A 24,659-nucleotide genomic window follows, 5' to 3' on the forward strand; every position below is an offset into this window, starting at 1 on the left:
CTGCTTGTTTATCTTACGCCGGCTGGAGCCTCTGGTGACAATTCCGTGGATTGACAACGATCCGTGGACTGTTCCCTGGGACCTCGGGTGGGGTATACTCCACGGCACTTCAGCCGGGCTCCCTGCATTGTGGCAGGCTTTTCAGTGATTGTTCGCCCCCCTCAGCACTGGCCCAGTGCTGGAACTTGTTTTCTGTTTATTATGTTTGGATTGTATCCACAGTTCAAGATGTGTTTCCCTGGCCAGCAGACATCCCCCCGATGTACTTCGGTGTTCTGGGGGATGTTTACCATGGGCTGGACCAGAGTCTGTAGTCCAAGATATACCGGGACCGTTGTTCTGCTCCCCCTTTTTCTTTTTTTCTCCTTCCCTTGTTCTTCCCCCATGCCCCTCTTATATAGCTTAATGTGCTTATTATTAGAGTTAATTGTACAATGTGTATTCAATGGAAAAGTCACGCAGAAACGGTTTTCATGTACCTCAGCAATCTGGTTCACTATTGTGGGTTCTCTAGCCTTACAATATGATGATCAATATGTAATATGGTTATGTTGAGTAGGGTTCCTCAAACCCTATGTTGCCCAGTGGCCACTATGGTCCGGCGCTCGGTTGCGCCGGAGGGTCCTCCGCTCTGTTATGCCTGCCCTGGGCTTCTGTCTACCAGCACCCAACCTTTATCAATCAATATGACACCTACCAAATTCATAACATGGAATGTTAGCGGAATGCGTGCTAGACCTAACGCACCGCAATCCTTTCTCACCTAAAAGCTATGCAAGCAGAGGTGTATGTCCTATTGGAAACACACCTCACTGGCCACCTACAACTCACTCTCACAAACCTTGGCTAGGCTGGGTGTACCAGTCCCCACATACCCCATATTTCCGAGGTGTTGCAATCCTAATCTCAAGCGCACCCAATTTCAACTTCTAAAGCTGCAGATGGAACCTCAGGGCAGGTACATATTTTTATACGCTATGTTTGGAAGGTTTGAGGTGCTAATTCTTGCATACTATGTCCCCTCTCCGTTTCAATCAGCAGTCATACAGGATGGTCTTACATTCATGGCACAGTATCCCACCGTCCCAGCCATTTGGCTGGGTGACTTTAATATGTTCATTGATCCCCTAATAGACAGACTGGAATCAGGGGCTCCTGAGTCACGCTCCCATGGTATGACGAGGTTTGGCCGGTTGATGGGTGAATTTGCTCTGGTTGATACTTGGCGCCACAAATTCCCTGTCCTCCCTGGTTACTCCTGTTTCTCCACTTCCCACTCCACCATGTCATGGATAGACTACATCTTTGTATCTTCCTGCATGCTTCCATGGCTGGTGGATATGGGATACGGTAGCCGTATTCTTTCTGACCATGCCCCTTATCGGGCCGTAGTCGACTTGCAGGCTCCCCCCTCATCTCCGACGTGGCGACTTAATCCCTCCCTGACATAGACACTATACAGGCTGAAGTGTCCTTCTTTTTCAATGCCAATAGAGAATAGGCCCCTTGCAGAATGATATGGGAGTTCTTTAAGCTACGTGTCAAGATGTTACTATCAACTCGCATCTCCAGGTACAAGTTGTCCTCTAAATCTGCTCTACGACAAGCCGAAGCCCGTTTAGAATCACCAGAACAGGCATTCCAGTTAGACCCTTCCTTGGACGCTGCCTCGTCTGTAAAGGTACAATCTCGCCTAGTTAATACCCTTCATTTTGAGAAAGCCAAACAAAAAATATTCTTTTGTAAGCAAAGGATTTTCGAACACAGAGAGCGGGCGGGCATATTGTTAGCCTATCTTGCGCACTTAGACCATAGGCCCCCGGTGGTGGTATCCCTTGTTGACCCCACAGGACAACGGATTACTGACCCTGACCTAGTGGTTGGAGAATTCCATGTCTTTTTTCCCACCCTGTACTCCTCCACCACCCGATACACCCATGATGAACTAATATCTTTTTTGCAACCTGTAAATTTCCCTTTGCTGTCCTAGGCTCAGGTCACCCAGCTGGAAGCCCCTATCACTATCGAAGATATTGATGAGGCTATCTCGTGCCTGGCCACAGCTAAGGCCCCCGGTACAGATGGCCTCCCACTAGAATTTTATTCCCAGTTTAGCGAGGTCCTGGTGCCCAAACTCCAGGAATTATTCCAACACATTTTCGATTCCTTCACCCTCCCACATTCCATGCGTGAAGCCCTAGTAGTCTTGATACCCAAACCTGGAAAGGACCCCTCCCTCCCAGAATCCTATCCCCCTTTCTCACTACTCCAACTGAATATCAAAATCCTGGCCAAAATTATCTCGCTCCGCTTAAATAAGGTTATTCTCAACCTAGTTCATCCTGACCAAATAGGCTTTATGCCCAACAAGAACACGGCTTTCAACTTGAGACGCTTGTTCCTGAATCTACAGGCCACCCATGATTCGTAATCATCAGTCTTGACACCGCCAAGGCGTTTGATTCAGTGGATTGGGAGTACCTATGGGAGTGCCTAGGCAGATATGGATTTGGCCCTAATTTCATTACATGGATCAAATTGCTGTATCAGTCCCCCGTAGCTAGGGTCCAGGTGAATGGTAAGATTTCCGATCCTTTCCCATTGAATAGAGGTACACATCAGGGGTGTCCACTGTCTCCGCTGCTGTATGCTCTGGCAGTGGAGCCCCTGGCAATAGCCATTAGGGAACATCCAAACATGAGAGGTCTTAGGGCGGGTCCCCTGGTTGAAACCATTAGCCTTTACACTGATGATATGCTGCTGTACCTGGAGGACGCAGGCCCCCTCTTTATTGGCAGCCTTAAATCTCATTGAAAGTTTTGGGAAATTCTCCGGTCTCCGGATTAATTGGGACAAATCACAGATCCTTCCTCTAGACATAGGTCCCCCGAATTCAGACCAAGTCGACATCTCTCTAATAAGAGCTAGCCAAATTAAATACCTGGGTATTCAAGTTACTCGCTCTCCAGAAGACTACGCTAAGCTAAATATAGAACCCCTGTATGCACTAATTAAATCCAAAACCCAAACTTGGGCATGTCTTCCCCCTGGAGTTATGGGCCGCATAAGCTTGCTCAAGATGATCTTGCTGCCCAAGCTTCTGTATATTTTTTGGCACTCCCCAATCTACTTGCTGCTCTGAATATATTTAAAATTATGGACTCAATCCTTAACTCATTTGTTTGGGGCAACTCTCAGCATAAGGTGTCTTGGCGAGTTCTAAAGAAGCCCACAGAGCTGGGTGGTGCTGCTCTACCCGACCTTCACGCTTATTACCTTGCCTCCCAGCTGTCTCATTTCTTTTACTTCGATAAAGAAGACAAAATCAGGTACCTGAGCCTGGCATGCTCCGCAGTGGTTACCCAAGTTGCACATCCCTTTTCAGATCATTTTTAGTGACACACGAAATTTAGCTAGACTGGGGGGCCACAGGGGATTGATATACCATTACTGCAGGATCTGGGCACTGGCACTGCGCTGGTTGAGGGCCTCCCCCACTCATACCTACACGCCACTTTGGGACAATTCTAACCTTTACGAGCTACTCACCCTGCCAGACGTAGATCTTTGGATCAATCGGGGGGTGATATATCTTTATCAGGTAATGGACAATATGGGAGTTAAATCGTTTCAGCATCTTAAAATTGCCTTTGACCTGCCTAATTCAATGTTTTTTCGCTTTCTCCAGCTTCACCACGTGCTGCAGTCCCAGTTTGGAAATGCTTCACCCGACCTCACCTCTGTACACTTAGTGGACCTTCTACTTGGAGAGGACCCAAAAAAACTGACCTCCATCTGTTACTCTAGCCTTACCTGGCCCGCAGCAGTAGAACTGTCCAACAAGCTGAGGGGTAGCTGGGAGGCAGATGTGGGGGAGCTGGAGGAGGATGAGTGGACAGACGCCTTGGCAGCTAGTCTCTCCTCGATTATCTGACAGACTCACACATTTATACATACTTCATAGATCCTACCTGACCCCAGCCTGTATAGTGAGATACAACTCTCAATGGGATCCCTTATGCCCCAGATGCAAAGACCATAATAGTTCCTTCTACCATCTGATCTGGTCCTGCCCGGTCATACAATCCTACTGGGAACAACTGGTCAAGTTCCTATATGATGACATGGGCTCTCCCCTAACACTATGCCCCCAAACAATGTCTACTCGGAATACTCCCTGAAAATGAGCAGAACAGATCTCTTCACATTTTTATGCAAGAAACATTATTTGCAGCCAGGCTTCTGAAAGTCTATTGACTGTGAGTCAATACACCGACACTTCAGGAATGGATAGCCACTGTCAACCAATAATTACCCTACAAAAGTATTATATATAAACACAGAAATTGCCCAGCGAAATACCACAAAATCTGGAATTGCTAGTTGGAATCAGTATCAACAGTACCAGACCTCGGAGCTGACTGATCCCTACTATCAGTATTAGGCAGGGGGCCCCCATTGCTACACGCCCATCCCCCTCTATTACATGTCTATACATGTTGGTGAGCACTGTATGCCCGTATACAGCATGAACGTTTATATTTTGTTGTAAAACTGAATTCTACTCACAACAAAGCTTATGCTGCATTTTAAAACTATATGTACACATTGTCATATTTCTGTTATCCCTGTTTACCAGAAATAAGTTTGTTGGGTTAAAAAAAAAGCATGTATGCAGATAATGTTCTGTTGTTTCTGACAGACCCTTTGATTTCCCTGCCCAACTTGATTCCACTCTCCAAAGATTTCGGTATTGATTGGGCCTGGGGGTTAACCTTGCCAAGTGCAAAGCTATGTCAATTACCTTGCCCCCTTCGCTGACAGACTGCGAGATAACTTTCATTTTGCGTGGTGTGAAGGCTCACTGCCATATTTTGGGATTCGCTTGCCCCCTTCACTGCAATGGATCTACCAGACCAACCTGCTGCATACACACATATTAAACAATGGTTAAGGATTTGGTCCTCAAACAATATTACATTCCTTGGTAGGATTCAGGCAGTGAAGATTTCGATCATCCCTAAATTATTTTACTTCAGAGCCTTACCACTCTATGTCTCCCGGTCGACAATTGAGGCAATACAAATAGAGGTTAATAAGTTTATTTGGCAAGACTAGAGGCAAGACTAGAGGCCTATAATGAGTAGACTATGTATAGACTGCAATCACAAGGAGGCTTTGACTTTCCAAGTCTATAGAAATATTATATGGTTGCTAGACTGCTAGACTGGTGCAGCTAGCTCAATGGCATGCACCCTCCACTCAGATACCTTGGCTCTGCTTTGAGGGTATTTCCACTTCCTGGCCTCTTGTGGTCAATCTAGTTGATTCTCCCTAAGGAAATAACCGCACAGAACCAGGTGGTTAGCCAATAATATCACTTAGACTAAATGTATCCTTATAATGTGACCATATGTTCTTTTCCCCCTCCCTTGACCCAAAGTTTCCCCTAGCTTTTAATTTATCTAATGCCTTTATCAAATGGATTGATCAGGGATTGTCAACTTCGGAATCTTTCCGAGATAATGACACTTTTCTTTCATTCTCCACCCTCCAGCAAAAATTTCATATTCCTCATACAGAATTTTTTTAGGTACCTCCAACTTAGACACTTTTTTCTGAACACTATAGATTGGCTTGCAGGAGGCCAGCCTCGGTGTTTGAATGGATGTGTAATGCTTCTTCCAGGGATAGAGGCACCATTTCATTGTTATATAAACACCTCAATGAGCATGACCTCCCAGATAAGTCTTCAGCTATGGTAGAGTGGAAGGCTGAGACTGGCCAGGACTTTTCAGTCGAAGACTGGCAGGATATGTTATCTAACATGCACAGGTGCATTGAATCTATTGCAATCAAAGAAACTGTATTTAAATTGCCTACCAGGTGGCATTACACCCCTTTTAGGATGCATAGAATGTACCCGCTTGATTCTGACACGTGTTTGAGGGGTTGCCCTGACAGGGGGACTCATCTCCATATTTTTTGGAGTTGTAAGGCTATAAAACCCTTATGGCAGCAAGCATTATTGAGGCTGGCCCGTATTACGGGTTCAATTATCACTCTTACATTTCACATGTGCCTATTTTTTCAGATACTGTATACCAGAGGTGTTGCCCCCTGCCAGAAACTGGCTCATACACTGTTTAATGCAGCTCATTGGGCTATAGTCCTAAATTGGTGATCCCTCTCAGTCCCCTGGTCGCAGGTTGTACAGAGAATGGAGGCGATAAAACGTATGGGAAGAATACACCATACAGTGATGGACACAATGCATGTATTGAGGTCCTATTGAATGGTGGGATTAGCCATGTAACATGAGGATAAATGCTAACATCCCATATATTTCTCTGAGTTGTAGTAACTTTGTGTTTTTTTTTTCTTAGATCGAAGAAGCTATTGTTCAAGTAAAGTCAAGTCAAGCTTTATTGTCATTCTACTACATGTGAGGACATACGGTAGAATGAAATGTCATATCTTGCAGGACCAGGGTGCTACATACTAAATAAACATGATTATAAATATACAAAAATAGAACACAATGAAGAAATTAAAACAAAAATTTACCTGTACACATCTCGAAACTATGCAACTGTACATATACTGTGTATTTCTAAGAATCTTTGTAGCAACAAGTGTTTGTAAAAGTGTTTTGTGCATATTCAAGAGTAAAATGAGGGGAAGTGAGATGTTCCTGGTCACAATATATGGGTTGCAAAACAGGTTTCAAAGGGGATTGGAGTTGAGGGCTTTCACAGCCTGGGTGAAAAAACCGTTGAGTAATCTGACAGTCCGGGTTTTGATACTACCTGATGGCAAGAGCTGGAAGAGACTGTGGGAGGGATGGGTAGGATTCTTCACAATACCGATAGCTTTGCTGGAGCATTGTGTATGGAAAATGTCTAGGATGGAGGAGAGAGGGACACCAATAAGCTTTTCAGCTGTCTTCTCTAGCCGCTGCAGGGTCTTGCAGTCATTAGAACTGCAGTTCCCATACCAGACAATGATGCAGCTAGTCAGCATGCTCTTAACGCCTCCCCTATAAAATGTAGTAAGGATGGGTGGAGGGAGCCTGGCTTTTTAAGGCAGCAGAGAAAATATAGGCGCTGTTGTGCCTTCTTGGTGAGTGACCTGATGTTGGTTGTTCAGGTAAGATCATCTGAGATGTGCACTCCCAGAAATTTAGTACTGCTGACTCTCTCCACAGTTGAGCTGTCGATGGTCAGTGGGGGGGCAGATCAACAGAATTTCCTTGTCAAAAGAAGTTTATTGAGTATACAATGTTATAAAGATACATAAAGATACATAAAGTAAGTTTACAAGGATCTATAAAGTAAGCTCATTGTTTTACAGTAGGGTTTATATAGGTAAATATCATGAAATTTCAAATATTAAACATTGGGTTCACGTAAACCTAAATTAAAGATATATATCATTTCCTTAGTTACTTTTGTAGGTATTTAAATGATTTATACCTACTATACATATTGTTTACAAGTAGAGTGTATATAGGTCAAATAAATTCTGATAATGAGCTTTAATCGTAAGGTGGAGAAAAGGAAAGAGAAAGAAGAAAAAGGGTTGAAAGGTAGAGGTATGGTCCACAAGGTTGTCCCGCTCGTCAGTTTATTATTCTTTTTAGTTCTCTTTGAAGCCTTAGAATGTGTGTCTCTGTAAGTCATTTAATCTGTTACCATGGCAACAGGACAGAGTCATTGAAATTTGACAGGAACTGTTGTTTTATCCAAGGATGCCAAAGTTTTTCAAATTTTGGAATTTGATTTTGATCGAAGGCTACCATCTTAGCATGGGACATTGTATTATTCATTCTGTGAATTGTTTCTGCTAGTACCAATGTAGGAGATTTCCATGCCTTGGCCACTGTTTGTTTTGCAGCCGTTATTAGTTGGATCATAAGTTTGAATTGAGAGAGTGTTAACCATTCCGGTTTTAGATTAAGTAAAGTTAAATATGGATCTGGTTGTATTATTTTTTTAAATATTTTAGATGCAATCACGAAGACTTCCCTCCAGAAGGTTTGGATTACTGGGCACGTCCACCATATGTGTAAATATGTGCCTATTTCTGGGCATCCTCGAAAACAAAGAGTTGAGGTATTAGGTGAATATTTTGCCACTCTAGCAGGTACAAGGTACCAGCGAGTTAGGACTTTATAATTTGTCTCCAGTGCTAAGATGTTGGGTGAAGATGACTTAGATGTGAGCCATATATTAGACCAGTCCGTGTCTTCTAAAGTTCGTCCCAGGTCCTTCTCCCACCTCTGAACGTAAGAGGGTCTATTAAGATTTGCTACTCCATATAATTGATTATAAAGTGATGAAATTGTACCTTTAGCAAATGGATCTTTTGTACAGATTGATTCAAAAATGGATAATTGGGATAATGGTGTATCCCCCTTTAGGAATGGTGTATAGAAATTTTTGATTTGGAGATATCTAAATATCTCAGAGTTTGGTAGATCATATTTTTCTCTAAGCGATGGGAATGAAAGGAATGATTTAGATGCTATGAAGTCATTTAGTGTCTGAATGCCTGATGTTGTCCAAGCTTTAAAAGAATTTGGGTAGATCCATGCCGGATAAAAGGCCGGATTTCTGATAAAAGAAAGGAGAGGATTGTGTGGAGATTGTAACTGATATTTGTTTTTTAGTTTATCCCAGAGAGATAAGAAGTGTTTAGTTATGGGATTATGAATTTTAAAGCGGTCTTTAGGATCAAGCCATAATAAATTTGATATTAATAGAGGGTCATTTTCTGAAGCCTCTATAAATACCCATAATGGGATTTCCTGTTTTGCATGGTATTTGGACAGACTGGCCAAATGTGCTGCTCTGTAGTAGTTAGTAAAATTAGGGTATCCCAGGCCTCCTTTATTTTTGGGAAGATGTAGTGTGTGTATAGGTATACGTGGTTTAGAAGAGCCCCATATAAACGAAGTTGCTCTTTTTTGTACTATTCTCAAAAAATAGGAAGGAATTGGAATAGGGAGGACTCTGAATAGATAAAGCAATTTGGGTAGAATAGTCATTTTGATTGCATTAATCTTCCCTATCCAGGATAAAGGAAGTTGCGACCATTGTTTTATTAGATTTGTGATCTGTCTTAATACAGGAGGATAATTGGTTGAGAATAAGTCAGAATGAGATGCTGTTAAATGAATTCCAAGATATGGGATTGATTTTTCTGCCCATGTGAATGGGAGTGCAGCCCTAGCCGGGATCAATTCCATGTTTGTGAGTGAAATATTAAGCACTAGGCATTTCTTAGGATTAATCATAAGGCCGGATAGGGCTGCAAATCCATCAAGAGCTGGTATTAAGTTAGGACCAGAGACCTGTGGTGATGATAGAAAAAGTAATATATCGTCTGCAAATATACATAATTTGTGTGTAATACCTCCTACTTCAATGCCAGTTATAGTTTGGTTTGTTCTGATGTATTGGGCCATGGGTTCGAGTATAAGGGCAAATAATAAGGGAGATAATGGGCAACCCTGTCGGGTACCTCTTTCGATATTAAAGGCTTCAGATTTGTATCCAGCATATTTTATATAGGCTTTGGGTTTATTATATAATGCTTTGATCCATGTTAAAAAATGGGGTCCAAAACCCCATTTTTGTAATGAATATTGCATATATTGCCAGGATACTGTGTCAAATGCCCTCTTAATATCGAGAGATAGAAAACATAAAGGGATTTTCCGTTTTTTAGCAATATGTGCCAATAACACTGCCCTGCGTATATCATCGCCTGCCTGTCTATTTGGCATGAAGCCTACTTGATCTCTATGTATTAATTTTCCTATAATGCTATTGAGGCGTTTTGCTATTATTTTTGCTAATAATTTAATATCGAGGTTTAACAGAGAGATAGGCCGATAATTCACACAGGAAGTATCATCAGAAAGGGGTTTTGGGATCATACAAACAATTGCCATTAGTGTTTCTTGCCGAAAAGAATGTCCATCTAGAAGTTTGTTAAAAGTTTCAGTGAGAATGGGAGAGAGTATTTCTGAGAATGTTTTATAGTATAAAGCCGAGTAGCCGTCTGGGCCTGGTCTTTTGTTAAGTTTTAGGTCTTTTATGGCATTAGCAACTTCATCTATAGTTATAGGCTCATCCAGACTGCTTTTTTGATTCTGAGATAACTCAGGTAAGGTTATTTTTGAGAAGAAGGATTCAGCTTCTGTAGGATTAAATTCATTGTTTGTCTTGTATAAAGTTGCGAGATGTGAGTGAAATTTATGGACTATTTTAACTGGATTACAAGTGTAAACATTTTTTGATAATTTCAAACATATTGGTTTGAAAGATTTGTTAGTTGAATTTAATGCCCGAGCCAAATATGTGATCAACAGAATTTCTCCTGAAATCCATCACAACCTCCTTTGTTTTGCTTACATTAAGGGACAGGTTGTTTGTACTACACCATTTAACCAGATGTGCTACTTCTTCTCTGTAGAGTGTTTGTTGCATCATCATTGTGGCCGATGAGACCTACCACAGTTGTGTCATCTGCAAACTTGATGATATGGTTGGAGCTGAATTTGGCAGTACAGCCGTGGGTCAGCAGTGTGAAGAGCAGGGGGCTTAGTGCACATACCTGTAGGGCACCCGTGCTCAATGTGATAGTGCTCGAAGCGCTGCAGCGGACACGGACTGACTGAGGTCTTTTCCGGTTAAAAAGTCCAGGATCCAATTACAGAGGGGCAGGTTGTATCCCAGCGAGTTCAATTCAGTGATAAGTTGCTGAGGAACTATTGTGTTAAATGCTGAGCTATTGTTCACCAAATATTAAGTACTTTTTCATGTTAAAGTTTACACTGCTTGCCAAAATGTATTTATTTATTTTTGGTCATGTATTTTCTCTTTATGATCTTTTCGTGTGATTTGATTTGATTTGTCTTTTTTTTTCTTTCTTCTTTCTTGGTCTATTACAATATTATACAAGGCTTTTGAATACTGTTTAGCAAACTGATTTAAGACTATGGATGAATAGCCTTTCAGTGCCTTTACATTCTATGCCTTATTGGTTGTACATGGTTTTCTTTATTATAACCCAATAAAAGAGCATTTGTAATAAAAAAAAAAACAAAAAAAAGTTTGAATTGAAAAAATATAAAAAACGTCAAATAAAATAAAAATTAAAAACCCTGATGATTAGGTATAGGTGAACGGTTTGGCCTGAGCATAAGTTTGGGCCGAACTTTCGCCGTTTGGACGTTCGACGAACAGCCAAACAAACGGGTTGTTCGACCGTTTGTTCGGACCCCTGAACCGACCACAATGCATTGCGGCGCTGGACAGTGCATTGCAAGACCTGATTGGCTGAAGCATTGAAAGCCTCAGCCATCAGGGCACAGAGCACTATCAGAGTCATGATTGGACACTGTCATCATGACTTTATCCAAACATGGCTCATTCTCGCCCCACAGTATAAAAGTATTCTTTCAATGGCAGCCATTTTCAGTGTGATTTTGGTGTGGAGAGAGATAGAACAGGGCTCTGTTCAGTACTATTAGTTAGTTAGTGTGCTATACTGTGATATTTTGCTTCAATTGTCAGTGTAGAATATTAGTTTAGTGTCAATCTAGGGATAGTGTGAGTGTAGTGAGGAGTACCATAATTCACCTTTGCATAGTGTGCAGCTAGAGTAGGAACGGTTCAGATAGTTTCACTGTAGTGAAACCGTGTCATTCATACATACATTAGTGTAGAGTAGGGACAGCTCAGCTAGCTTCAGTTTAGTGTAGTTAGCCCGTGTCAGTAATCTTTATATTAGTGTATAGCTAGAGTAGGGCAGTTCAGATAGCATCAGTGTAGTCACAGTTGAACACCGTCTATTTAATTGCTTAACTGCCAGTTTAACGCCATTTACTTCTGTGTGCGTTACTGCCAGTAAAACTGGCAGTAATGCACACAGAACTATATGGCGTTAAATTGGCAGTAACGCACACAGAAGTAAATGGCGTTAAACTGGAAGTAACACACAAAAAACTATATGGCATTAAACTGGCAGTAACGCACACAGAACTATATGGCGTTAAACGCCATATAGTTCTGTGTGAGTTACTGCCAGCTTACAGCCATATAGTGTAGCAAGACCGTGTCAGTAATCTTTACATTGCTGTATAGCTAGAGTAGGGACAGTTCAGATAGCTTCAGTGTAGTGATGTTCGAACGCCATCTATTTTATTGCGTTACTGCCAGTTTAACACCATTTACTTCTGTGTGCTTTACTGCCAGTTCAAAGGCCATCTAGTTTTGTGTGCGTTACTGCCAGTTTAACGCCATACAGTTCTGTGTGCGTTATTGCCAGTTTAACGAAATATAGTTTTGTGCGTTACTGCCAGTTTAACACCATTTACTTCTGTGTGCGTTACTGCCAGTTTAAAGCCATACAGTTTTATGTGCATTGCTTCCAGTTTAACGCCATATAGTTTTGTGTGTGTTACTGTCAGTTTAACGCCATATAGTGTTTTGTGAATTACTGCCAGTTTAACTCCATATAGTTCAGTGCGTCACTACACGTTTGGCGCATTATATTGCAGTATATTTATATATATATATATATATATATATATATATATATATATATATATATATATATATATATAGTGTGAGTACTCAAATTAAAGTGCAGCAAACACCTCTTTACATTGATTAAAGTGCTTCTATGTACAGATTTCAACTTCTTCTGTACATATGGTTATAAGCACTGCCCCCTCCCTCCCAATAATGTCTGGGAGGACAACAAGGAGAGGCAGATGTTCCTTTGGCACTGTAAGGGGGCCAGCAACAAATATGTCCACAGGCAAAGGTGAACGCGGTAGTCAGTCCTCAGGCAGGGCATTATTTCCTCTGTTTAGTGAGTTTGCCCATGCTATCCAGCCACAACATGCAAAGGAGGTGGTGGACTGGCTTACTCAACCTTCCTCATCCTCCTCATCCTCTGTCATGCAAGCAGAAACAAGTGTGCAGTCCCCTGCAGTTGCCAGAGTGGATAAACCTGTCTCCTTGTCCACCTGCCATAGCCCCAACATCAGCCTTGGAGAAGTCAGCTGAGTTATTTGACCACAGCATCAGCCACTTGCTCCTTGATGATGCCCAGCCATTACTGGATTCAGATGTTGGTTCTGAGGTTGAGGATGACAGGAACATGAGCCTAGAGAGAGGGAGAAACACTGGTAGACAAATTGGCATTCATGTTCCCCAAGCCGCAGCGTATTGCCAAGTTGCCTCCAGTGGTAAGGATGAATAAAGATGGAGGAGATGGAGATGATGATGATGATGATGAGGTCGCTAATGCGACTTAGGTACCAGATAGAGCAGAGGAGGAAACTGAAGGTGAGGCGGTACAACCCCAAAGAGGCCGACATCAAGAAAGAGTAGAGAGCAGACACCCTATTCCATCACATTCTGCAGCTGTCATCTCCTGGCCCACTCCCCAAAGCTCAGCTGTCTGGACCATTTTCAGCACAGGTGTCTCAGGCACATCAAACATGTCAAAAACATCAACCTTTTGGGTATCACATGCTTAACAAGGCATTTAATGTCCAACCACTCAGCCCATTGGCAAGAACACCTAAAACCCACACAAAAGGGGCACAAACCTGTCCCTCCTTATTCTCCTCCTAACCAACTTCAGTCTGCCCCTGCTATACTGAGTTATTACCTCTCAGCAGCCTCCACTGACAGGGATGATGGTATAGTACAGGGTGTCCCAGGTCCTAGCAGCACATCTCTCAGCAGCACACCACCAGCTGTTGAATGCAGCCGGAAAATTTCTCTGCCCCATCTGCTGCAGCGGAAAAAAATACAGTCTCTGCCACCCACATGCCCAGTGTTTAAATGCAAGTTTGTCAAAGCTGTTGGCTCTCCAACTTCTGCCTTACAGCCTGGTGGATTCTGCCCTCTTCTGTGAATTCACACAATGTGCTGTACCACAATGGCAGGTTCCCAGTCGCTACTACTTTTCATGTAAGGCCGTTCAATCTCTCTATCATCACGTGGAAGGGAATGTTATGGCATCGTTAAGCAAGGTAGTCAGCCGTAAAATCCACCTTACTGCTGACATGTGGTCCAGAAAGCTTTGACAGGGACGATATATTTAGTTCACAGCACAATGAGTAATGCTGCTTGCAACTCGAAAGGATGCAGGACAGGGCTTGGTGCAGCAGCTTGTTGTGCCCCCACGTCTCCATACAGCTGGTGCTGATGATGCCAGACCTGTGAGCTCTACCCCCTCCTACTCCTCTACCACCTCCATGCCCTCCTCTGCAGAATTGTCCTATGAACATCAGGTACCCCTTAAGCGTTCAAAGGGCTATTCCCAGAGTCAGGCTAAAAGGTGCCATGCAGTGCTTCAGCTGGTGTGTTTAGGGGACAGGAGCCACACTGGAGCAGAGTTTCTTGCAACTCTGCAGGGACAGGCCCAGAGATGGTTCACACCACGCCAGCTGGGGCCAGGAAAGGTGGTGTGCGATAATGGCTCAAACCCCCTGTCCGCCCTTAGACAGGGAAAGTTGACACATGTCCTCAATTTGGTGGTGCAGCGTTTCCTAAATACGTACCCAGGGTTGAAAGATGTGCTAAAGCTGGCCAGAAGAGTCTGTAGCCATTTCACGTGGTCATACACAGCCAGTGCCCGGTTGGCTGAAATTCAGGGGGAAATCCACCTGCCTGTAAACCTCCTGATTTGTGACCTCCTGATTTGTGACATGCCCACCAGGTGGGCTGCAGTGGCTATAGATGCAGCAGAGGGCCATCAATGAGTACCTGTACGAATACGGCACAAGGGTAGGCTCAGGCCACCTCAGATTTTTTCCCCACACCAATGGTTGATCATTAAGGATGCATGCACTGTATTGTCACCATTTGAGGAAACCACAAGGATGGTGAGCAGTGACAGTGCATGCATCAGTGACACAATCCCTGTTGTGTTCCTGCTGGAGCAGACTCTGCGTGGCATTATGGACAGGGCACTGGAGGCAGAGCAGCAGGAGGAAGAGGAGGACTTCCTGTGCTCTCAAGGCCCACTTTATCCAGACACCATCATTCCTATGTCATAGAACATAGAGGAGGAGAGAGGGGAGGAGGATGAGGAAGATGATTCTGGCACTTTCATAGGCTTCGAAGAAGAGGAAGACATGCGTCAATCTGTAAGATGGCTTTCCAACCCCAGGACCCTTGGGAGTAGTACCTGGCTGGAAGGAGGAAGTTCCAGATACTGTCATCCTGAGTGACCCCGAGGAGTCTGCTTCTCAAGCCTCTACAAATTTGAGGCACATGGGCAAACTCATGCTTCAAAACCGGCGAAAGGACCCAAGAATACGTGGCAAAAAGGAGAAGGATGATTACTTTTTGGCAACCCTCCTTGACCACCGTTATAAGGGGAAGGTCTCAGAACTCATCCCGTGCTCACAGAGAGTGCAGAAGATAAAATCTCTTGAGGACACGTTAAAGAGGATATTATTGATCATTTTTCCTGACTCCAGTAGGTTATAGTGTCGTGGAAACCGTCGTTTTGAGTCTTCTGTTAGTCAAGAGAGGAGCGTTGGAGAAGGCGTCCGCCTAAGTGAGGCATTTCAGAATTTTTTTTAGTCCTCACTGCCCAGGGCTGTCAGCTTCCACGTCCAATCAGCAACGTCTGCATCACATGGTGGACGATTACCTCAGAGCTAAAATAGAGATGGACAGCTTTCCAACTGACGATCCACTGACTTACTGGGTCATGAGAATAGACCACTGGCCAGAACTTGCCCAGTATGCTATTGAGTTGTTGGGCTGCCCTGCATCCAGTGTGCTTTCAGAACGGGCATTCAGTGCTGCAGGAGGTTTTGTTACTGATCATAGAACGCATCTGTCCACAGACTCCCTGGACCGATTATCAAAATTAATCAGTCCTGGATTACCAGCTATGAAGCCCCTGATGCCGATGTCACTGATTAAGTCTTTTTGGGATGTGGAATCTCTGCAAAACTTCGAGGCTGCCTAGCTTTGAGGGTGTTCAATCATTTCTTCTGGAAGAATGTTCTTGGTATAAGTTTCATGAGCACAATTAACACCCAAATAATAGTAAAAAGTAATTTTTCTGCACCTGTTTGACAGGTGCATATCATTGCAATTGTTTACAGCAAGGCCAATTCTTGCTTTCATCAAGAGTACCTCTATAAGGTTACAGTGGGAAGATGCCACCGACACCCAAAGACCAATTTTTCTGCACCTGTTTGACAGAAGCATATCATTGCAATTTTTTATAGCAAGGCCAATTCTTGCTTTCATCAAGAGTACCTCTATAGGGTTATGGTGGGAAGGCGCCACCGACACCCAAAGACCAATTTTTCTGCACCTGTTTGACAGGTGCATATCATTGCAATTTTTACAGCAAGGCCAATTCTTGCTTTCATCAAGATTACCTCCTATAGGGTTACGGTGGGAAGGCGCCATGTCACCCAAAGACCAATTTTTATGCACCCATTGCTTCTATACAAAGTCAAAGTGACACCAGAATGTATCCAAAAAATCTCTAATCTTGTTCCCAGTGCACTACATTGTGGCTTCTTCATACACACTGGCTCCCAAGCTGTTGCTGAGCAAAATAAAGGCAGCTTGCAGGGAAAATGTAATTTTTTGTGGCTTTATAAATGCAATTATTGCTGCAGCAGATTCTAGACATGGTACAGATCTGCCACTTTACAGGTAGACTAAGGGGACCCCCCAGGCACTATATTGGAAGGAATTTTTCATTTTTAGGCTTTCGCTTTAAAAAAAAAAAAAATCACTGCTCATTTAAAAATGACATTTTCACAAACTTTTTTTTATTGATACAGGACTCGGACCCCTATAACCATTGTATGCCCAATTACTTGCATATAAGCCTTTAAAATGGGTACTTTTGATTTATGACGTTCGGGTCCCATCGACTTTAATGGGGTTCATTATTCAGGTCCGAACTTTTGCGGTGTTCGGAAGTTCTGGTGCAAAATGAACAGGGGTCCATTCGGCCCATCCCTACTGATGATTTCCAAAACACAATTTAGGATAGTCCTAAAAAGGACTGTTAGGTCTATTCTTTGTGAACCCAGAGGTGGGTACACAATAAAAACGAACCCTTACAGTTATGTATCAAATTACAGAACAGTAAACAAAGAAGAGGTATAGACCACGTAGCCCACCAAACTGCAATTCATTTTAGTAATATAGCACAATACAGCACTATATAGTACTAGATATAGAACCAATTAGTAGTGCTGTATACCAACAACTATCTCACCCTGCAAATAACACTGTGTCAGCTGTCCCTATCTAAACTAAAGCTTCATTTGCACAGCCATAAAAATGTTACTGATGTTATTTTTTTTTTTTTATCATAAACAGTTTATTAAAGTTTAGAGCCGATATACACCAAATACATTACATCATCATGTAAATGGAAGATGACAAACCATAAGGTACATCAGCAAATGAGAGAGCCTACCATAAGGTAGAAAACACATATAACACAATATACAATCAGTACTATTCTTGACTCATAAAAACAAGTGTCTATACTAAGATACCCCATTAATGACTACCCTATGAATAAGTGGAGATAGATAGGACATTTATGAAAAACTTGGTCTGTGCGTAATAAAGACTATGAAAATAGTAGATAGCCATCTCAGGGCATTCCTATATCATCCATCCAAAACCACCATAGCCAAACTACAGGGCAAAGAATGAGGAGGGAGAGGAAAAAAAAAAATTATATATATATATATATATATATATAAATATATATATATATATATATATATATATATATATATATATATATATATATATATATATTCTAATAATAAAGGGGAAGGGGAGGGGGGAGGAGGGACTAGAAAAAGAGAAGCGAAGAGGCAAATAAAGGATAAGAGATGGAGAAGGGGTAGGACCACCACCAACTGCCCTCTCCACCTATTGCTAATGATTATGCTTAGTTGTAACACCTCTGAAGTAGGGATCAGGTGAATCAGTTATGCCCCATACACACGGTTGGATTTTCCGATGGAAAATGTGTGATAGGACCTTGTTGTCGGAAATTCCGACCGTGTGTAGGCTCCATCACACATTTTCCATCGGATTTTCCGACACACAAAGTTTGAGAGCAGGATATAACATTTTCCGACAACAAAATCCGTTGTCGGAAATTCTGATCCTGTGTACACAAATCCGACGGACAAAGTGCCATGCATGCTCAGAATAAATAAAGAGATGAAAGCTATTGGCCACTGCCCCGTTTATAGTGCCGACGTACGTGTTTTACGTCACCACGTTCAGAATGATCAGGTTTTCCGACAACTTTGTGTGACCGTGTGCATGCAAGACAAATTTGAGCCAACATCCGTTGGAAAAAATCCTAGGATTTTGTTGTTGGAATGTCCGAACAAAGTCCGACCCTGTGTGCGGGGCATTAGACTCCAGGATTGAATAGCTTTAGTCAATTATCAACTTTTATCCTGTTGCATCTCCCGAAATGTTTGAGAATCTCAAAAGGTTATCCAGGTCTCCCAAGTCTCAGAGAACTTGGAGATTCTTTCAAGAGTGGTATGAATCAACTCCTCCATCCTCCATCTCTGCAATGCGATTAACATGATGGAACCATTCCTTCATTGAAGAAAGGGAAATAGATCTCCAATGAGTTGGTACAAAAAGCCTAGCAGCGTTAATCATATGCATAGCAACCAATTTGGGAGCAAAGAGACCTTATGCCAAAAAGACTGGATCAGCGGGCATTTCCACCAAATATGTACTTTTCTTTCTACTACATCTCCAACAGCATTCAGGGACTGAAGGAGAAAATGTATGCAGTAAATCTACCTTGTTTTCAATTTATATCCATTCTCTTGGGTTGAGATGTTTAAAGATCCCTTATGAATATACAAATGGATGCGCTCCCAGCTAGACTCATCTATCTCCCTCTCCAGTGCCTCATTCCAGAATCAGTGATACGAGCAAAAAAGAGCAGATGAATCAACAAACATAGCAGCATAAGGTGCAGAGATCACTTGGTTCTGGGGAGAGGTCGCAGAGCAGAGTGCCTCAAATACTGTGGGTGGCTTAATAAATCCTTCGTTTCGTGATGGATTATTAAGATAGTGTTGTTGGAGTTGGATGTAAGACCAGAAGGGAAATTAACCACTTGCCCACTGGGCACTTAAACCCCCTCACAATTTGAATGACAATTACTCAGTCCTGCAACACTGTACCCACATGAAATTGTTGTCCTTTTTTCCCCACAAATAGAGATTTCTTTTGGTGGTATTTAATCACCGCTGAGCTTTTTATTTTTTGCGTTATAAATTAAAAAATACTGAAAATTTGATAAAAAAATTCTTTGTTTCTGTTAAAATTTATTGCAGATTATTGGCGAGTATTGGCAGAGTATTGGTGAGTATTGGCAGAGTATTGGCAGTGTTGCAGAGTATTGCACAGTGTTGTAGAGTATTGCACAGTGTTGCAGAGTGTTGGCAGAGTATTGCACAGTGTTGCAGAGTATTGCATAGTGTTGCAGAGTATTGGCAGAATATTGCACAGTGTTGCAGAGTATTGGCAGAGTATTGTACAGTGTTGCAGGGTAAGTACAGAGTATTGCAGCTTATTGGCAGTGAGCAGCGCTGTGGGCACTACACATCCAGCCCACAGCACTGCTGCAATCTCTCCCCCTCTCCCCTCACACTGTACCAATCAGTACAGAGAGGGGAGGAAGGAACTGGCCTCATGAGGTGATACCGGTTTGTTTACAAGTGATCGCTCTGTCATTTGACGGAACGATCACGTGGTAAACGGCCACGATCAGCGGCTATTTACCATGATCCGTGATGCGCCGGGTCAGGGATGTTCCCGGGTGCATGCCCACGGGAGCAACATTCTGGAAGGACCTCCATGGACGCCCACCCAGAAAAACCTGACCGCGCTGTAGCCATCTTTCAGCTATGGCCTGGTCGGCAAGTGGTTAATCAGTGTTAGAGAGCTCTGCTAGCTAAGTATGCCGCATGAATCAACCTTTATGAAAGAAATGTTTAGCCAACATTTCCATATAAGGCCATTCAGCCACAAGGAAAGTCGGGGGGGATCAGGATTGCCTCTCACTGGAGTGATTGGACAACATTTGGCAAAAACTGCGTGTGTAGAACATGCTTGTTCAAAGACTTGGAGGGTAGCCCCAACAAGAGATGAGAGAGAAAGATTGGTAACGTGTTTTCCTTGGAAATTCAAGGAGCCACTCATAAGTCAGAGATAAAAGATTCCAAGCTTACCCATCCTTTACAGAGGGCATGGACTTTCCAGTCCACTACCCAAGCTAGATAAACTGCCCAGTAGTCATGTTGCAATCTGGGAGACTCTGAGTATGCTTTCCAATTCTGTTAAAAAATTCCTACTGTAAAGATCTGATAAATCCACAGTGAGTTGTATTCCCAGGTAGGTGATAGCATCAGTTTTCCATTGAAAGGGGAAATTAGCCTGGCATTGCTTGGCTAGCTCTTTTGGAAGCCAAACATTTAATGTGAAAGACTTTGAATAATTAATTTGCAAATTTGAAAGCAATTTAAAGTGATCATAAATCTTCATAAGATTAGGTAAAGACGTCAACAGGGATGAAAGAAAAAGCAGGACATTGTCCGCAAATGCAGCAATCTTGTAAACCAGGCTGTGTACCTCGATGCCTTTAACATCAGGATGGGCCTGAATGCACTGAAGGAGGGGTTCCAGTGTAAGAATGTATAGCAAGGGGGGAGAAAGGGCATCCTTGTCTGGTCCCGTTATGGATAGAGAAGGCGCTCGACAGGTGGCCGTTTACTTTAACCCTGGCTCTGAGGTTGGCATATAAGGATCACATGAGAGCTCTCATACTTGTCCCAAGTCCCAAAGCTCCTAGGACAGCTTCCATATATCCCAGGCCACTCTGTCAAACGCCTTCTCTGCATCCATAGAAAGAAAGAATCCCTCCTGTTGATTAAAGGTAAGCTGGGGATGCAAGTTCAAAGCTTTAATAGTGTTATCACTGGCCTCTCTGCCAGGGACAAAGTCCACCTGATCGAAACCCACCCAGGTCAGCACTTGATAGGACAATCAGGTCGCCAAGAACTTTGAAAACAACTTGACATCCATATTAAGGAGAGAATGTCGCTTTCCACTCCTCCTCTGATAAAGGGGTCTTAAGAGCCTTTGAGTCCACTATAGACAAGGCAGGAGAGCCATATTAGCGCAAGAAGTCCTGATTCAAATCAGCACGCCTAGTCATTAAAGCAGAATCCGAAGTACCGGACTGCACGTTGTACAAGTTATTATAGAAGCATTGAAACTGGTGAGCAATATCCTCATTTTTAGAATGGGTCACACCTTCTGCATCTACAACATGGTACACCGTTGAAGCAAGCGTGCGCTGTTGAGTAGCCCTGGCCAAAAGTCTACCTGGTTTATTTTCTTGCTCATAGAACAACTTCTGAGACAGAATGTTCTGTCGGCGTGCCTTTTTGAAAAGTTCTTCTAATAGAAGGAAGCACATTTCCCCCAATTCCTGTGCTACCAGAAGTGCCTGCGATCATTTGTGCTGAGCCTCCAGCTAACTGATCTTATTGGAAAGTCCCAATAACAGAGCTTGGTGTTCTTTACTCTTCCAAGCCGCAATGGAGAGTAAATGGCCTCTTATGACACATTTGTGTGCCTCCCATTGCGTCGTGGGGGAAACATCCGGGGTGTCATTATGATGAAAAAAGTCTCCTATCTGTTGTCTGTAGTAGCTAAATCTCCCAGGTCTGTAAGTAGTGATGCATCCATCTTCCACATTTTGATGAAGGTTGTTCTAAGCAAAGTTATAGTTATAGGGTGATGGTCAGAGATCACCATGTTTTCTATAGTGGCACTATGGAGGTAGGAAAGGTCTGCCTGAGGAATAAACAAATAGTCCAGTCTCGAATAGAGATTATGTGGGGATAAAAAAAGGTGTAATCCCTATCCCGAGGGTAGAGAGTTTGCCACATATCATGTAGCATAAGAGAGGTCAATTGGAGCTTAATCTGCCCCAGAGAAGGGGAGAGAGGAGGCACCATTTGAGGTGTCCACAAGAGGGTCTAGGGGTATATTAAAATTACCCCCAAGGATTAGAAGTTCATCTGGAAAAGCACACGTTTCGTAAGAACCTCCCGTAAAAAGGATACCTGTTTGGAATTAGGACAATACACATTCGCCAATGTTACTGGTCTATTCTGCAAGGTCCCTTTTATAACAATAAATCTGCCCTCTGGATCCAATAATCTGCAATGGGGAATCGTCCATTAGCTAAACGTGGGATTGATCCTGATTAAAAAAGTGTTTCTTGCAAAAAAACAATTTGTGCTCTATGTCGGTGTGCTTCTGCAAGAAGGTTACTATGCTTTTCAGGCACATTAAGGCCTCTAATACTAACCACTTCCTGACCAGCCTCCGCAGTTATACTGCAGCAGGTTGGTTCCCCTGCGCGAGCCGTCGTAGCTATACGTCGGCTTATGGGGTCGGGATAGCAGGCGAGCCCGTGCCACCGGAGGCTTCACAGCGGGGGTGCCAATGCTCGCGGCTGCTGGTCACGATGACCGCCGGCCACGTGCGATCGTGAGCAGGAGATACAGAACAGGGACGAGTGTATGTAAACACACACTTCCCTGTTCTGTTCTGACAGGAGTGACAGTTCGTGTGTTCCTATTAGCTAGGAACCAAGATCCATCACTTCCTCTACTCAGTCCCCTCCCCTTCAGTTAGAATCACCTCCCAGGGAATACAGTTAACCCCTAGATCACCCCCTAGTGTTAACCCCTTCACTGCCAGTGACATTTTTACAGTAATCAATGCATTTTTATAGCATTGATCGCTGTATTAATGCCAATGGTCCCAAAAATGTGTCAAAATTGTCCGATGTGTCTGCCATAATGTCACAGTCATGATAAAAATCACAGATTGCCGCCATTACTAGTAAAAAAAAAATAATAAAAATGCTATAAATCTATCCCCTATTTTTTAGATGCTATAACTTTTGCGCAAACCAATCAATATATACTTTTTTTTTACCAAAAATATGTAGAAAAATACATATCGGCCTAAACTGAGAAAAAATTAGCTTTTTTAAAAAAAAACTGGGAAAATTTATTATAGCAAAAAGTACAAAATACTGTGTTTTTTTTAAAATTGTTGCTCTTTTTTTGTTTATAGCGCAAACAATACAAACCGCAGAGGCGATCAAATACCACCAAAAGAAAGCTCTATTTGTGGGAAAAAAAGGACGTCAATTTTGTTTGGGTGCAACGTCGCACGACCGCACAATTGTCAGTTAAAGTGACGCAGTGCCGAATCGCAAAAAGTGCTCTGATCAGGAAGGGGGTAAATTCTTCCGGGGCCGAAGTGTTTAAAAGAGTACACTTTGAGAGATAGAGGAGTCGAGCATTGTGAGTTGAGAGGTATAATCGTAGGTATGCAAGATATAAATCTTAGTGCGCCTATTGGTACAAATCCCCAAAGATTTTGAATGAAGAGGACAACTGCTGGGAGAGAGCGATGAATGTAAAAAGAGGGGGAGAGGAGAGGGAAGAAAGAAAAAAAAGACGGAGGAATGAAAAATAATTCAATAAGGCCCCTTTCACACTGGGGCGGGTGCGGCATCGGCGGTAAAGCGCCGCTATTTCTAGCGACGCTTTACCTTTGCATTTGCGGAGGTATTCAGCCGATAGCGGGGCGCTTTTAACCCCCGCTAACGGCTGAAAAAGGGTTAAAACCACCCGCAAAGCGCTGATGCAGCAGCGCTTTGCCGGCGGTATAGCTGTGCTACCCATTGATCTCAATGGGCAGGAGCGGTGGAGGAGCGGTATACACACCGCTCCCTCACCGCTCCAAAGATGCTGCAAGCATGACTTTTTTTACCATCCTGCCAGCACACTGCTCCATTGTGAAAGCCCAAGGGCTTTCACACTGAAGAGACAGGAGTGGCTCTTTCAGGGCGCTTTGCAGGCGCTATTTTTAGCACTGCAGCGCCTGCAAAGTGCCCCAGTGTGAAAGGGGTCTAAGGGAAAAAGCCTGTTGTAGACTGTGTGGATGATATAGGAACTATAGGGGATAAGATAGACAAATCTCAGGGAGAAAGGCCAAGTATTTAGTGACCAATGCACCAAGTACCGGAGGTGGCTATAGACCTGCTATTCTATCTAATAGAGGTATAGCAATGGAAGGGAAAGGGAAGCCGGAAAGATTGAGCCCCCGTTCACACCTATGAGAATTGGATGCGGCTTACACCGCATCCAATTCGCAGGACATTTTAAAATACATTCATTTGAATGTATCTGGTTAACATATGTGCGTTGCATTCGCACTGCGCATTGCACAAAAAACGTGTGCATTTTTTGGGCATTGCGGTGCAAACTACAAGCCTATTATCTCCTATGGGAACGAATCTGATTCGCGGATGAATTGCGTTCTGAACAAGGATTTTCTCCTTCTCTTCACTACACCTCCCCCTCTCCCCCCCTGCTCACTGATCCGCAGCTACAACGCAGTGAAACCTTTGAACAACTGATTTTTATCTTCCTAGTGAAACCTGAGCTTCAGTTCGCACCGCACATGTGTGAACCCAGGCTCAGAGGG

The sequence above is a fragment of the Aquarana catesbeiana genome, linkage group LG08 (assembly GCF_042186555.1).
Source record: "Aquarana catesbeiana isolate 2022-GZ linkage group LG08, ASM4218655v1, whole genome shotgun sequence".
NCBI classification, from domain to species: domain Eukaryota; kingdom Metazoa; phylum Chordata; class Amphibia; order Anura; family Ranidae; genus Aquarana; species Aquarana catesbeiana.